The sequence below is a fragment of the Protopterus annectens genome, chromosome 14.part0 (genome assembly GCF_019279795.1).
Source record: "Protopterus annectens isolate FY-2018-M chromosome 14.part0, PAN1.0, whole genome shotgun sequence".
In the NCBI taxonomy this organism is placed as follows: domain Eukaryota; kingdom Metazoa; phylum Chordata; order Ceratodontiformes; family Protopteridae; genus Protopterus; species Protopterus annectens.
The window spans coordinates 421,561-439,052 of NC_056748.1; the positions used below are offsets into that span (position 1 = coordinate 421,561).

Sequence of the window (17,492 nt, forward strand, 5' to 3'; positions counted from 1 at the left end):
AAGTCTAATTCATTTAACAACACTATTTCATCAAGTAACTATTATTCAAATAATTTAAACATAAACCTCCTAATTACCATACTAATTCAAACTTACTAATAGACATTTCTGCAAGCAAAAGCAAGAGCAATATAGAAGAAGGATACTCGGATAGTTCTGATAGTAGTAGGAGCAATGGATCTCATAAAAAGAGTCTACAATTATATTTAAATATACTACCAATACATGTACCTCCGTCCGAATTACAGAAGGAGTCATTACATCGTGGGTGCTGCGAAGAGCACTTTTGGCTGACATCAAAAAGTGAAATGATACTAATTTCATGAACTTTAATCATACTTTGACTTGGGGTCCATTCCCATCACAGTATTGGAAATCGAAAGATTTGGAGAAATTAAAAAGCACAAAACACAAATAATAACTTATTTTTTCCTTTTGTTCTTTCTGGGTGACTTCACCCGCTCCCCCTCTTAGTTAATTCTACTAACTCCACATTGACACAGCAGAGGGAAAAAATGCCCTGCAAGGGTGGTAACAGTAGCTGCACAAACCGATCTCCTGGTCAGTCATAGAAAGCAAAATGCAGTTGGGGAAAAGGTTAAGTTCAGTGAAACTGGATCAGGGAGGTGGTGATGCTACTATTAGTTGGCCATATTATGGATGACCAATTTATTTATTGACACATGATTACTGGGAAAGTGTGACTAGAAAGAAGCCTATTTTCAGTGGAGGCCTAGGGAGAAAAGGTCCAAATTATTACTATCTCCAAAAAAATAGAACAAAAACATCTGCAGTTTAAATAATTATAACATTAGATATAGTATAAAAACATTAGTTGAGTCAGTGCAAGTTGTATGACAATCATGTAATATTTAGAGAAATGTTAGTTTTTGGAGAAATTAAAGGGAAGCTAGTCTGATATAAACAGGAATTGCAATATGAAGTGAGGGATAAAACACTTATGTTATATTTACAAAGAAAGTCAGGGAAGAGAATTTGATAGAAATAAGGACACAAGTTATAGTGGGGAAATAAGGGAGAGTAAGGAGGTAGGAATAAAAAGGTACTTGTTCATATTTAGGGATATAGTTTATCCTGGATTTGAGTACAAACAGAGCCAGATTTTAATTAGGAAGTCTTTCAGAGAAGTTTTGAAAGGTGGGAGAGAGGATTGTGACTAGATGGGATACAGGTAAGGAGTTCCAGGCCTTAGCAACCTTGTATGAATACAGACAATGCCCGGCTGGTTTGATAGGTTTGTAGACAGGAGTTTTTGGTCACTGGATTGCAATGACCGACTGGGAACAGTTGTGTAGAATGTTTTTTAGTGCTGGACTATATAATTAATGATATTATACTGCATTTATCCTTGCTCTTTTAGGCCATGTCATGTCTGAAAAGGATCACTGGTCTACATAACTAACAAATGACAGAAAAATACTCTCCTTTCCTGAATGATTTAAAGATGTGAGATTGTTAAATAATCTTTCCAAGTGACTTACTGTGTGGGCAAGATTCCAAAGACTTGCTCTCAGTGTAACTGACTTGCCAAGGTCCATCTGTAAAGCAGGTCTACACCAGAGTAAGGCACTTAAGGTGAGAGCAAGTCTTTTGGAAGTGGGCTCCATTTTATTTGTGCTATAAACATGTAAAATAATCTTTGGACCCTAAAGAGACTATTCACCATTGTAGTCTTGACCTTGGCAGCTACCCTTTTCATTGTTTTCATGTTTGTCTTTTGTGCCTAGCAACTGAAACATCATTTTATAAGATTTTTATGGAAATGCAAACATTTTGTTTGACAGTGCTGCCTTCAGGATATTCTTTGCTTCATTTCTTGGAGAAGATGAGTGGAAGCTCTGGCTATTTACACTGATATGTCCAGGGTGGTTCAGCTGATGCTTACTGGGAAACATTTGCCGACATGATTGTTTGTCTTTGTTGACCAGTTAAGTCCCAACTGGTCAGAGACTATTTTCAGCAGAGGCCCAGAGAGAAAAGCTACACCACAGTACATTTATATTGAGAAATGAAGTTCGGACAGTTTTTTTAAAAACTGATATATTTTGCATGAAACACTGTCAGTGGTACAACAGTATCTCATTTGCATTTGGTGCAGAAGGTTGAGGTTTTATTCCCACACCAGGTAGATAAATTGTTGACACTGCAGAGCAGCATGCGGGGGGGTGCTGCACTCCCGAGTGTGCCATGTTTCAGATTAGATGTTAAACTGAGGCTCCAGGTTGTGCTTAGTATTGGCTTTAAATAACTGGCAGTTTACTATTTTGTGGATTGGGGTGATTTTTTTATTGACTTTTCCTAGCTGTGTCACCAATTTCATGTCCTTAATATTATGAGCTTTGAAGAAGAAATCCCTGTACCGCTGTTTCAAACAGCCTACATCTCAGTGCAGCAGTACTTCATTTGCACAGTTTAACTGCTTACTGTTGCCTCTAGGACACTTAATCTTGATGGAAAAAGTGGGTATGGTGTTTTATGTGGTTTTAATTTCCACTAAATATTCTCTTGGTGTGCATTAACTGTTGGTGTGAACATTTTCTTTTGTGATGTGAAGTAAATCGATAGATCTGATCTGATATTATGTATGTATACCCAGTGTTTAATTTTGTTTTCCTTTTTTTCCTTTGCCTTTTTAGTTGGTCGAAATGGATCTGGGAAAAGTAACTTCTTTTATGGTAAGAAGTAATTTAGTGATTCCATTTTTTCTGAATAATCTACTTAAATGCCAGCACCTTCTATAGCGCATATATGTAATTGATTTTGCGATGGTGTGTGGTGGAAGCATGCATGGCTGTAACCATTTTTTTTTTCAAATTCCTTGTGTCTTCCATTAACCCTCCAAAACACCTGTGCTACCAGCCCACTTGTTTGAACAGAATCACTGTGTGTTTTGGTGATGTTTTTATACTGGAATGAATGATAGAAGTCTAGCCATTACGGTTTCCCTTTTTCTATAATGCTAGCTTCTTTCACCTTTTTGGTGGTGACAGCTGTGATATTAGAGGATCTCTGTGGGGTAAAGAGAAGAGTTTTGGGATTTGCTCGTTTTATATCCTGGTATTTTTACTACAGTGTCAGCTGTGATTTAATAGTAGATATCCACACATCTTGGTCTTTTCCAACACTGCATTTCTTGATGGTGAGCACACAGCTGGTGCTTTTCTGATTCCAGAATCATGAAGTAGGTAGACATTTCCCGCAGTCTTCATCAGTCTGTTTTTTTTATGAAGATGATGGAATTGCTGGACAGTGTTTACTTTTTTGGGAAATTGCTGGTTTAATCTTTTATAATTACTTTTTATTTGCTGAGAATCTGCAGTCGATGAATTAGCCAGAGGAGCAAAATATAGCAGCTTGTAGTAGTTACGTTTTAATTATAGTATATATATTTGTTGCCTTCTAAGTAGGAACTCTTTCTTTTCCACTGGGTTTCCCTGGTATAGTCATTTATACTTTCAGAATATTAATCATCAATGGAGTTATTATTTTTAATGAAACACATTTTTTAAGATTATGTAATGAGTTAAAAAGTGTGCAGATATAATTGTGTTGCAACTTGAGGTTTTGAAATCCCTTTTCTGGATTTTGGTTTATAGTTTTTATGTTTAGAATAAGATGGTATCTGGTAAAAAAGAGGTCCTCAGACACTTAACTGTAAGGTCTTCTGCCCTTTGCGTGATGTTGCCCATCCAGTAAAACTTTCCCAGGCTGCTTAACTGCACCTTCTTCACACACACCCTCTCTCTCTTTGCATCCACCTCCAGTTATATTGCATAAAAACAGAAAGAAGCCCCAAGATACTGTTTCTTCTTTTGCATAAAAGTGTGTGTATTTAATTTAACAGCAAAACTCTATAATTGTTTATTTGTCTTTTCGGCTTTTCCCGGATAGGGGTTGCCACAGTGGAACTTCGGTCCACTAATGATTGGCAGTAAATTTTTTTATGGTGCTGAGTTGCCAGCCCGACGCCCAGCCTTCAGCGAAGGCACGCCCATTCACGCATGTCTTTCGGAGGCCACTCGACCGTGGGGAAGGACATGCAAACTCCACACAGAAGGCACTCCAGCCGTGAATCGAACAGGAGAACCTCTTGCTATGAGGCAACAACGCTACCGCTGTACCACCACGGCTTCAACAGCAAAACTTTTATCAGTATTTAACTCTTCACTTTCTCTGTAGCGAAGTTTTGTTGCCTTTTTTTTTTTTTTTTTTTTGAGAATTTATTTTCACCTTTCTTATCGCCTGTGTCTAAGCCTATGCACTTCTTCCATCTCAGTGGTGGCTCGTGCCATCAGGCAGCAGGACTGCAGCCCCCCCCCTAGCTGTGAAGAAAGAAAGACATAAACATTTTTAAAAATAAAATGTTTATAGATGAATTATTTAAATATTCTGGCTGGCTGCAGTGCTCTAAGAGAGTCCGACTGATGTGCAAATTTCCAGAATTTGAATTGCGCATGCTCGGTGAGTTCCAGGTTTTTTTTTTTTAATTAGTTTCTGTAAATCTGGACTGCTGTGTAAAGGCTTCTCTCCTTAATCTGGACTGCTATCAGTGTGATGCCCAGAAGTCTTTGTGGTTTAACCGCACAGTAAAGTGGAAGGGGATCGGACTGCCACGTCTGCAAAGAGAGCGAGAAACAGTCAGTAGTGTAGCACAGTACAGTACTTTGATTACTTGCTACGGTGCTACTGTTGCTGACGGAACTTGTTTCGTTTGCTTTGAACTTGAATTGATGATAACTTTAGGTCCATCAACTCTTTCCTCCTTCGACTTTTGAGTGAGGACCCGGGAAGATGTCCATCGGAACCCACTTCTGTCGCCGCCGGCGAGCTTCCGTGTCTTGACTCGTCATTCAACTCCGTTTTCTTCCGTGGAGGGTGGCGGCGCTCCTCCCTCTCCGAGGTGTAGTGCTCCGAGGGGGGTGAGTGGCCCTCCCCCCTGGTGCCCGGTCTACCCCTCTCGGTTCGGCTCGGCTTCGAGCCTTCGGCTCCGACATCGGCCACCGGGCCATCACCTGCGGTGGTGAGGGGTCTCTGCTCTCGCCTGACACCCTCCTGGGTCTACCCTGACAGAGTGCATTTCAGGTCCTGCCGGGGTGCCTCCAGAGCGGCCTGGATCTCCCCCTCCCTCTATGCTGCCTCAGGGGTCTATGCTGGAGCTCAGGGTGAATCGACTCACTCCTCATCCTCCTCAGGAGCCAGCCAGCAGCTCGGATCTCTCCAGGAGCCTCTCCTGGATCCTCGAGAGCCCTCTCCTGGAGGAGGGAAGAGCCCCTCGGAACTGGAAGTGCAGAAAGGTCCTATGACTCACTCATTTGATCTGGGGCGGACACCCTTCTGGAGAGGTCTGATTTTCCTGCCCTCATTTCATCTGGACACTCATGTGAATCCATTCTGGAACAGAGGGGAGGGAGGCCAGCCCTCAGCCCCTCACCCTTGAGAATCTGTGTATCTTCTTAAGGCGTTTGGCTCTCGTCCTTCCCTGGGTGTCCCCCTTGCCCCCCCTTCCCTCCCCCCTCATGCAGGTGCATGCCCAGAGAGCATAAGGCGTGGATCGATTTCCCAGGAGACCTCCCATTAGACCCCATTAATTCAGACAAGCTCCATCAGATCAAAGCTTTTCCAAAAAAAAAGAGTTTCTGTGGATGCTATGGTGGTAGCTGAAGGATGTCTTCAAGGCTACAGCAGGAACTGAAGTGAATGTCCATCCACACCACAAGGAATCTAGGGAAGCGGATGAAGTGCAGGCAGATGTTCTTACCGGTCGTTAGCATAGCGACCTGTGCCATTACCTTCGCCATTTTCTTTCGTCTTCAAAGGGACTACTTCGAAGGCGAGTGAAATGTTGAAAGAACCCTACAGAAGCGGGCCTCATCGCAAAATGAATTTCCAACTGGCTATCTTCCTGGAAGTCTTATGCGGCCTATGAGGCCTCCAAGACAATGCGGAACGCGCCCTTGCTGCGTCATGGCGCTAGGAGGGGTAGCCTTGCGTGAAGCCTTCTGGAAGGCGACTGTATACTGTTTCCCTTTTTCTGGATCATCTCTTTTGAACTCCCCTTTTGACCCTTGATGCTTTGATTCTGAAAGTGAAAAACCCTGACTGAGTCTGACTCAATGTCAAGAAGACCCTGAAGGGTAGAGTCCGTTTTCGAGCCTGAGTGGCCTTTAAAAGCCAAAAGGGTGGAAAAAGCGCTGGTTCAGAAACAGATGTGAGGCCAACAATCTGATGAAGCCTTTTTCGTGATCAGACGGAGACGGACAATCACATTTTTTTTTTTAACTTTGAGGTAGGTGTCCGACTCCTAAAGCTAAATGTCCATAGATTATGTAATAATAATGTTTATAGATTGGAAGGAAGTTTGTTCGGCAAATGGGCCATCAATTTTTAGAAAAGAATGATGTTTGTTGTAATTTATCTTGTACGTGTGCTGCCTGCTGCTGGTAATCGACTTTTTACAGAATGTACAGTACTCCGACCTTTTTCTAATCTGTGTTTTATCAGTTCCGAGAGATCTGGGAATTGTTGTATGCTAAACATTTAATTTTAAATTGATACGTATTGTGTTAAAGCTTAAGAAGTTTTTGTGGATTAAAGGAGTTACATTTAACATTTTGGATATGTCAGATAGTCATCCACTAGATTAATAAGCACTGGCTGTTAATTTGAAACGCATCATAAAGAATCAAGGCAGTGTTGCACTGAAGAGCTTGTACGGTATTGTTTCCTGAGTTTGCCCTGCACGTAACATTCTGTGTCATGTTTTGTTTAAATGTGCAGCTCCATCTAAGTTGATACTTGGGAGTGTGCCTTACACTATGAACATTCCAGAATCATTTACAAGTTACAGACTTTAGCGAGTAGTGAAAAATAAAATGGTGTTAAGCATTTGTTGAAAGCTTGATTTAGAAAATAGTAAGCTTTGCTGAAAACTTTTATTTAATTATTTAAAAAAATAACAACACTTTGGCAATTCAGCTACAAGCCTTCCAGGGAGCGAGGTGCTAGACACTTAAGTTTTAAATAAAGTTTTCCATAAAGCCTAACATGATTTTATTTTATTATTGTTTCTTAGCCATTTACTTCTGGTTCCATGCATTCTTAGCCCATCCACAGTCCTAGATGATTCCTGCCTTTTTGCTTTCCCACATGTCCAGTACTTGTCCTCAGTTGTTCTTCCTTATTCAACCTCTGCAGCAGATAGTCACATCTATGAAGAATTCTAAACTAGTGGCGCCATGCTGTTAGATGAATTGTTCTCAAGTACACCAATATTTTTGCCTTTTCCCATATTTCCTTACCACTTCTCATTAGTTCTTTTTCTTCCGCTTTTGCCTTAATTCCATTATCCTTCGCTATTCCTCTGTGACTGTGTCCCAGGTTTTTGTGGTGCTGCGTTAGCATTGTCGCCTCACAGTAAGACGCTGTCCGGTTCGATTCTCAGCTAGAGCTTCTTCTGCGTGGAGACATACGTGAATGGGCGTACCTTCGTTGAAGGTTGTGCGTCAGGGCTGGTAACTCTGCACATAAAAATCAACTACCAATTATTAGCGGACCGGAGTTCCGCTGTGGCGACCCCTAACCGGGAAAAGCTGAAAGACACAAAGAAATTAGAAGTAGTTTTAGAGTTTTTAGATTAAGCATTCAGAAGTGAACTGCACAATAAATGAGTATGAGAGTGTATGATGGGAATTGGTGAGCGAGTGTGCAAGGTGATTGAGGGAGCCAGTGGGGAGAATGAGTGAGTGACTAAAGTGAGGGAGGGAGCAAATGGGTGGGTGAGTGAAGAGGAGAGGTGAGTTTGAAAGAGTTATGGGCAAGCTTTTTTTTCTGTTGAGAAGCCTTCTTGAGTTATGAAACTGAACAGATTTGAAGTTTTGAAATAATATTTTATGGCACAAATCCTTCCAGAAATATATGATGCATTTAAAGGAAACACATATAATGTGAAATGCTGTCGAACAGCATCTGAAAAGAGATAACAAAAAACAATATATACTTGCTGCTTAAATGGGTCAGAAATGGAAATGTCAAACAGATGAAATTATCTTTGTTTGAGTTACCAAAGTAGTGGACATTGGAGGGTCTGAGTATGTGTACTACTAAGTTTTTAACAATACTTTCTGACAAAGCTTCACATCTGCGTGATCAAGAAGGGAGTCATAATGCAATTATTCTGTACAAACAGGAGGCCCTACCATACTGTGAAACTCTCTGTAATTGGTTTTCTTTGTACTGTACCTTATGCAGTATTAATGTTGATTCTTTGTGGGGTTTTTTTAATGATGGCATAACAAAAAGGGACCCATGACGTCCAGTGCAGATTACCAAATTTAAATAGTGAATGAATGGAAAAATAAGTCAGTATGCTAATAAATTAGACAAGTTGGAACTTGATCCCAAGGTGGTGGTATAAATTAAAGCAGCTGCCTAAATTGCAGGATAGAGGTAGTTAAGGAAGATGCAGTGTAAGGGATGTCAAGACACTTGATCATTTAGAAGAATGTTTAAGTACCTGCTCATGGTCTCTTACAAAATGTGAGATAATGTGCCTGTATCTCACAACCCTAAAGTGAGATGGTATTCTGGGATAACCTAGTAAGAACAACAATGTATATGGACTAGCTGCATTTGTTATATCTCTTGGTATGTATGTATGTATATCTATCTATATATCTGTCTATATATATATATATATATATATATATATATATATACACACACACACACACACACACACACACACACACACACACACTTTACATGCTCTCTTCTGCTGCATCCTTCTTTTTAAAGAGAAGAATGACAAATTGCATATGGAGGCAGAGAGCCTGTGTGTTTGTACAGATTTTCGCATCACATTTTTGGTCTGTTTTTCATAAAATTGTGATTTTTTTTTTTTCTGGCAAATAAGTGGCAAATCATTAAAGATTTAAGTTAGAAAATAATGACAGACATTTGAGTTTCAGACTTCATACCCTTCAGAAAATTCATAGTAATGCAAATCTACTATTTTATTAACTTTCTAAGTTTGTAAGAGTAATATTTAAAAATGTCCTTATTTTTGGGCCTTTGTCCCACTTTTATTTATGGCTTTGTCCAGATTTCGTGCTCTGAGGTTGAGTGTGACAAATGTGTCAGGGACCATCACTGTCAGGCAGAGACATTTCAAATTGTGACATACTTGTACCCCACTCCCCCATGTAGTGACTTTGGATGTGTCCAAGCAAGGCAAGGAGCATTTATGCAGTGTAACTGTGCAGAGTATTCCCCCATCCAAGGTAGGCAAGTACAGTGGGATTTCATCTGTCCTTGATTTTGCAGAATGTTCTGGTTTTCTGTCATATTTTTATACTGTTGACTTATGCTTCTTATTATTCAGAAAATTCATGTTGTTGGCTACGTGTTACTTGGTACTTTTATAAAGCTGAATATAAATTATAATTAGAACTGCAGTGCAAGGAGAAGTGGTTTGAGATGAGTGCTGCTTGTTTTTTTATACTTGATGTTGACTGGCATTCCAGTAATGTATTTAAAAAGTAATTTATTTTTTTATGCCTCACAACCATGGCCAGCCTTAGGTATAGGCGAACTAGGCAACCGCCTAGGGCGCTGTACAGGCCGGCCATGTAAAGGGCGCAATTTGCAGGAATTTATTCATTTTAATTTACTTTTTTCATTATGCGGGCAGCGAAATAATACCCCACTCGTGCATTATAGATAAGCTCACCAGCTTAAATATAAGCCCCTATGTCACTCGATGGGTTGCAAACTGGCTCAAGGACAGAACCCACATGGTTAGAATTGCTGGAGCCATGTCAGACTCCAAACCAGTTACAAGTGGCGTCCCACAAGGCTCAGTCCTGGGACCTCTCTTGTTCGGTATATATTTCTCAGAGGTACAGGCCAACACGGAAGGACTGTGGCTGACTAAGTTCGCAGATGACTGCAAACTGGGCGCCATAATCGACTCTCCAGCCGACACAAGCATCCTCCAAAAGGGCCTCATAGAAACAGACAACTGGTGCCAGAGCCATGGCCTCAAGCTAAACGCCAAAAGTGTATAGTCATCCCCTTTGGCAAAACAAAGTGCCCACAAATTACCACATAGGTGGTAATCCATTAAGTACAGAATAAGTAATTAGGGACCTGGGGACCCAAGTTGATAGCAATCTCTCATTTGACAACCATGTGGCCAAAGTGGTTAGAAAAACATTTTATATAGCCCACCTAATCATGAAGGGATTCACATCTAGATCAGGGGAGGTCATCGTGCCTGTTTACTCATCCCTCATCAGGCCCATAATTGAGTACAATGCCCCTTTTGGGATGTACCTTACCAGACACCTGCAGCAACTGGAAAGACCCCCAAAGTACCTCGCCAAGAGGATCATAGAGCTCAAACAGATGCCATATGCTGCCCGGTTAAAGAAACTCCAGCTCTACTCAGTGGCATACCGCCTGCTCAGAGGCGATCTGTGCCTGACGTATAAAGCCATGTCCAACCCGGAATTAATGGACATGCTGCACCTCAGAAAATCCAAATCTCATCGAGCTACGCGCTCGAGAGACTTGAACCTCAGCACTGAAATAAATAGGACATGCTGGAGGGACAGATTCATAACCCAGAGGCTCCCTTAGGCAGAGTCCCTCATTGACTCCATTCAAGAGGAATCTTGATGAGTGGATGGGAGATCGTAGGTTTACCCCAGGTATCACTTCTGTGTCACTGTTAGACAGAGGCACAGTATACTAACCTCGAAAAAGGGCATAGCAAAATTAATTTAAAGTGGGTGGCGAAAGCCAAACACACTCTGGCTAGGCTTATAAATGCCCTAGGGCAGATAGCCTAGTATGAACCTATGAAACAAAAGGGGGAGGGGCGAGCACCCTCCCACTTTTGTGCCTGCAGGCTGGCTAGGAGGCTTCAACAATTTAAATAACGAGTCTTCTTCTTTAAGGAGGAACATGCGTGCTGCTCATACATGCACGCCAATGTAGATGTAAAGATGTTCTGCAGTCGTGCGGAAGTTAAACTAGTAGTTCAGTTAAGGGAGGGGTTAATTGTAAGTGTGCGCATGTGGCCGTTCATTTTAAAAAGAATGTAAGTGTATGTGTGTCTGTGTCATTTTAACCAGGCTTCTGTATCTGAGGGAAAGTATATGTGTATATATGGAATTTACATTAATTCGTTCTATTTGTATGAGAGAGAAAGCGCGTGTTACTGTTTGAGAGAGTAGGTGTGTGTATATGAGAGAAAAGGTGCATGTCTGTGTTGTATGAGAGAGTAGGAGTGTGTGGAATTTAAACTAGGTGTTAGTTGTTGTATGAAAGAGACGATATGTGTGTGCTTCGTGAGAGAGTAGGTATGTGTGTGTATTGCTGTGTGAGAGTAGCTGTGTGTATGCTTTAGAGCACGTTTGTTTTACTCCTCTAGTCTTCATGCTGGTTTATTAAAAGTTGTAAAGAGAGAGCGATAGCTATGTATGTGTGTATGTATGTATATCTATATATATATATATATATATATATATATATATATATATCTCTCTGTGTGTGTGTGTGTGTGTGTGTGTGTGTGTGTGTGTGTGTATATATATATATATATGTATATATATATATATATATATATGTATATATGTATATGTATATATATATATATATATATATATATATATATATATATATATATATATATTATTATGCGTTTTGTGTGTGTGTGTGTGTGGGGGGGGGGGGTTTGGTCTTTTATTTTTTGGTTGTGATAGAAAAAAGGTCCAGTTCAGCCACATGGAATTAAGTAAACTGCGTGTAAATGAACCTGTGCTATGCTGTAAGTCTGCTGATGTTCATCGTGCATACAGCTGCAGTCATAACAGATGGGTTCTCCTGCCGTCAGGCGGGTCCTCGGTCGGCCGAATTCCAAAGTCTAGGTCCGGCGTCGGTTGTCGTCGCTTCTTCCCTGACGTCAGTGCGACAGGGGTATAAAAGAACCAGCCGACGCCATTTTCTTCAGTCTTTCTTGCCGCACGGTGCCCGAAGCAGAAGCAGTTCGCAAGTGCCGGTCGGCCAGCTCCTGAAATTACGAAAATTTTGCAACCAAAGTCTTCTTGAAAGCTAAGTACCCCGTTGGGGAAACTTTTCTTGCCTCAGACCGATGTCAGACAAAGTTAATAATTGTATTTCATGTGGGAAGCAAATACTGCATAAGGATTTTCATTCCCTCTGCATTCCTTGCTTAGGCCCAGACCACGACGTCTCGGTCTGTCGTTTTTGTGCTACATTCAACAAACGCACCATTAAGCGTCGGGCGGAGTTCGCCCAGCACTATTTTGGCAAAAAATTTAACTACAATATGTCGTCGGATACTCCGACTCCAGTTTTGTCTAAAAAACGCAAAGATAAGGACCGACACACGAGGTCCGCGGCCTCTACTGACACCACGCCAAAGCCGACTACAGGTGGTCCGGTTCTCAGCGAGGTGCCTACGCAGCCCCTGCCTACCGACGACACTTAATTGGCGGTGTCTACTGTGCCCGAGGTCGCAGGCTCCTCGGCCCACACCCCGTCTACAGATACCGAAGCCACTCTAGGTGGTGAAACTCAAAATGTAGACAGGTCTGCCTCCTCTCAAGGTGTCTTCAGACCTTCCTCTTCTTTTTCCATCAAGGCTTTCACTAAGTCTAAAGCAGCCATGCATTCCAAGAGACAAGTTACACAGGGCCCTTCTCCAGGCCCCATGCCTAAAAAACAGATGCTTAAAATGGCTGAGGATTTAATTACTCTTATCAGGGGTTCTCAACCCCCTCCCCGGACAAAAGGCCCAGAGTGGAGGAAGAATCCCCCTCCTCTGACCAAGCCTCCATTATTTCAGAGCACTCTGATGAACAGGAACATTCTTACTCCCCTTTTGAAGATTCTGATGCAGAGGAGTCCATTCCTTCTGTCTCCCCCCCCCCCCAGAGGATTACTCATTTGGGGAAACCTTGCATACCTTGAGGGAGCACTTCCACTGGGAAGGCCAAGAGTACTCAGACTCCAAGAAAAGGCTTAGGGATTTTCTCTTGCTACCTCAGCACAGGCCTCTGGCTATACCTCCTGTCTTAGACATACTAAATGATGATGTGTATTCGGAGGCCTGCCTTAACCCAGACTCTTTACCTCCAGCACCAGTCAAGCCTGACAGGTACTACCGGGTTCCTGACTCACACCAATTTTTATACAGAAGCCATGCTGCTGACCCAGAAACTATCTCACAGGGCCCCAAGGGAATTAAGGCCTCCACTGCTAAAAATCCATTACCTTCCGAGAGAGATTCCAGATCTTTAGCAAGGTGGGGAAAAAAGGTATACACCTCGGCCACCTTAACCATGAGGGCATTAAACTGCCAGTTCCATATGTTAAAAGTACCAACAGTTTCTGTTATCACAGTTGAGAAGCAAAATGTCACAACCTGAACAACCAGACTTGAAGGAGTTGCAGGATTTGATGCATAGTGCAGAACAAGTGGGTAAACATACCTTACAATGTGGTTTTGATGCTCTAGAGGCCTCATGTAGAGCTGCTGTTACAGGATCAGTCATACGTAGACATGCCTGGCTCAAGGAGCAAACCTTACCAGATCATGTCAAAGCTAAATTACTAGATGCCCCTCTACAAAAGGATGTATTATTTGGTGTTAAAGCTGAGGAGGTATTAAAGAAAATGGAGGAAAAGGCTAAATCAATGCAAACAGTGAAAGATTTTCTACAGGTGCAACCTCCACGTTTCAGTAGAAATTGGCTTTCCAAAAATTGGTCCTTTCCAGCCACGGACAGACCCCAAAGATGTAGATACAGGCGCCCGTGGGGCAGAGGGCAATCTCAAGGATCGTTTAGAGGCAGACAATGGCAAGCTCCTCCACAAAGAGGTGGTGAGGATAGTTCGCAGCCATTCAGAAAGCAAACCCAATGACTTTCCCCTTTGCATGCCAAGCAAGGCTCAAATGGCAGCACCCTTAGGCGGAAAACTGGCATTATTTTCGAAAAATTGGCATATTGTCACAAAAGACAAATGGATCCTGAACATTATAAACAGAGGCTACAGATTCCATTTTCACACCCTTCCAAAAATGAGAGGCATGCCAAACCTGCCACACAATCAAAGGGCAGAGGCACAAAGACAAATTTCAGATCTCATGGACATGAAAGCTATTCAAGAGGTACCTACTCAAGAACAAGGTCAAGGTTTTTATTCCAGACTATTCCTGGTACCAAGGAAGGGAAAAGATTGGAGACCTATTTTGGACCTATCCATCCTAAACACATTTTTACTCGTGCCAAAAGTCAAGATGCTCACATTACAGCAGCTTCTTCCCATGCTGGGCAAGAGTCTTGGCTGGTAACATTGGACCTCAAGGAGGCATACCTGCATGTCCCAATCAGACAAAATTGCAGAAGATACCTCAGATTTCTTGCAGGTTCAACCCATTATCAATTCTCTGCATTGCCCTTTGGCTTATCTACTGCGCCCAGAGTATTCACGAAATGCCTGGCATCAGTAATTGCCTACTGCAGACTTCAAGGGATACAAATATACCCATATTTGGATGACTGCTTGATCCAAGCGGACAGCAAGCACATACTTCTGAAACATCTGGCTTTTGTAATAATGTTGTTGAATTCTCTGGGATACACAGTCAACAAAAAGAAATCAAGGCTAATACCTTCTCAGAAAATAATTTTCCTGGGTGCCAACTTGGACACAAACACCCAGATGGCCTACCTCACGCCAGAGAAACAAGGGCAACTAACTCAATACTTCAGAAAACTAGCAAATTTCACCAGGCTGACTGCAAGGAAAATCCTGCAGGCTCTGGGATTCATGGCATCTTGCATCCTACTAATCCCATGTGCAAAGCTGCATATGAGGAGACTTCAATGGTACCTGAAAAACCTATGGTCTCAACACAGCCACAGTTTGGAAACAATAATACCACTAATTCCATGTCTTCAAAAGGAATTTCTGTGGTGGGCTCAAGCATGCCAGACAAACACAGGTCTCCCATTCTGCAAGCCTCAAGCAAATCAAGTCATCACAACAGACGCCTCGGACTACGCCTGGGGCGCACATAACAGATCGGTGCATTCAGGGCAGATGGTCCCAAAGGACAAGCACCTTCACATCAATCAAAAGGAAATGCTAGCAGTAATAAATGCTATTATAGCTTTCAAAGACCTTCTGCATCCAGGTCAACTATTGATAAGGACAGACAACACCACAGTAATGTGGTACATAAACAAACGGGGAGGAACCCATTCATACCCCATATGCAGGCTGGCCATGTCACTTTGGAACATGGCTCTGGAATTACAAATCGAACTTCAAGCACAGTACTTGCCAGGCAAGGAAAACACGCTGGCAGACAACCTAAGCAGAAATATGACAGATCCACACGAATGGAAGTTGCATCCTCAAGTTTTTACAGAGATAATTCAAGCATGGGGAAGGCCAGTCATAGATCTCTTTGCCTCCCACAAAAATCACCAATTGACAAAATTCTGCTCAAGGACTTTTCATCCACAGGCCTGGAGAGTGGACGCTCTCTTTCAGTTGGACAACAATGACAGTTTATGCTTTTCCACCTCTTCCTCTGCTGCCCAAAGTTCTATTAAAAACCAGAGCAGACAGACCAAAGATGATTCTCATTGCTCCAGACTGGCCAAGACAGCACTGGTACCCACTCCTGAGGAGCCTGACGCATTTCCCACCATGGACCCTACCTCTAATGCCTCTTCTGACTCAGCACAGCTTCAAAACTCTTCACAGTCAGCTGAAAACACTCAATCTGGCCGCATGGAAGATTCCTTAACTTCACAACAGACCCTACTCTCCAAGGAGGTGCAGGATGTCATTTTGGAGGCCAGAAGGCTGTCTACTAGAAAAGCTTACTCTGCAAAATGGAAACAGTTTTGTGCCTGGAATGAGAAAAAGGGCCAGAATCCTGGAAAACTGAATTTACCTCAAATATTACAGTATCTAGCTGAGCTGCTAAGCAGTGGGCTTTCATTCTCCTCCATCAAAATCCATGCCTCAGCCATTTCTGCAGAATACAACACTGATCCACCTTTATTCTCTCACCCCCTCTTAAGACAGTTCCTCAGAGGGGCTAAGAATATAAAACCCCCAAGGAAACAACCAATACCTGCTTGGTACCTCAATTTCATTCTAGAAAAGCTGACCTTGCCTCCTTTTGAGCCAGCTGCCTCAACAGATTTGCAATATTTGTCCTGGAAAACAGCCTTCCTTCTGGCTATCACCTCAGCTCGCAGGGTATCGGAACTACAAGCCCTCATGGCTGTGCAGCCTTTCATCATTTTCCATCAGGACAGAGTTTCCTTACGAACCAACCCGTCCTTTATGCCAAATGTGGTATCCAGGGTTGCTTTGAATCCGGCTATCCACTTACCTACCTTTTACCCTAATCCTCAAAACAAAGGGGAGAGACTACTACATTCCTTGGACATCCACAGACAGCTGCGTTATTTGGACAGAACAAAGCCTTTCAGAAAATCAGAACAACTCTTTGTGTCCTATGCTATAGGAGCTCAAGGGAAGCCAATTTCCAAACAGACAATCTCAAAATGGATAGCCCACTGCATACGCTTTTGTTACTCTTTTCATGGTAAAACTGTACCTGCAGGCATCAGATCTCACTCCACAAGGGCCACAGCTACCTCTGCAGCTTTCCTCAGAGGAGTTCCTACCAAAGATATTTTGGAAGCAGCCACTTGGAGATCTATACATACCTTCTCCAAGCACTACCACCTACCATTATACTCCAAAACTAGAGCAGACTTTGCCACTGCAGTCTTGCAGGGCATCCTGGCTCCTCCTAGTTCCACCTAGTGCCTACCACCCCTTTTTTAGCTTTGGGATTCTACCCATCTGTTATGACTGCAGCTGTATGCATGATGAACATAGTACAGTTTTGTACCTACCATAAATGTAGATGTTCGAGTGCTAATACAGCTGCAGTCCAGGTTTCCCTCCCTCTTTCCCCTCTTGGGACAGGCCTGATGGCTAACACCTCCTCATACAACCTGATTGGGGTATTCATTTATGGTGTATTTGCTTGCAATTACTGTATTTTGATTATATTGCATTGCATTATTGCATAAATGTATGTATTGCCTTCCTTCTGGGGGCACCTGACATCTGGGGCAAGAAAAACTGAAGAAAATGGCGTTGGCTGGTTCTTTTATACCCCTGTCGCACTGACGTCAGGGAAGAAGCGACGACAACCGACGCCGGACCTAGACTTTGGAATTCGGCCGACCGAGGACCCGCCTGACGGCAGGAGAACCCATCTGTTATGACTGCAGCAGTATTAGCACTCGAACATCTACATTTATGGCAGGTACAAAACTGTACTTTTCATCTTTGCAGAACTAGCATCTCGATGGAATGGCTGGAAAAGGATGATAAATGTATTG

The 17,492-nt window shown here is 42.4% G+C and overlaps 1 long non-coding RNA gene across 1 annotated transcript in view; it reads left to right on the top strand.

The window, feature by feature from the left end:
- LOC122788616 overlaps nucleotides 1-2,696 on the top strand; it is a 165,416-nt gene extending 162,720 nt beyond the window's left edge. The window contains exon 3 of the long non-coding RNA XR_006362724.1: nucleotides 2,658-2,696. This is a non-coding gene — a long non-coding RNA (uncharacterized LOC122788616). The remainder of the gene's footprint in view (nucleotides 1-2,657) is intronic.
- Nucleotides 2,697-17,492: the final 14,796 nt, after the last annotated feature.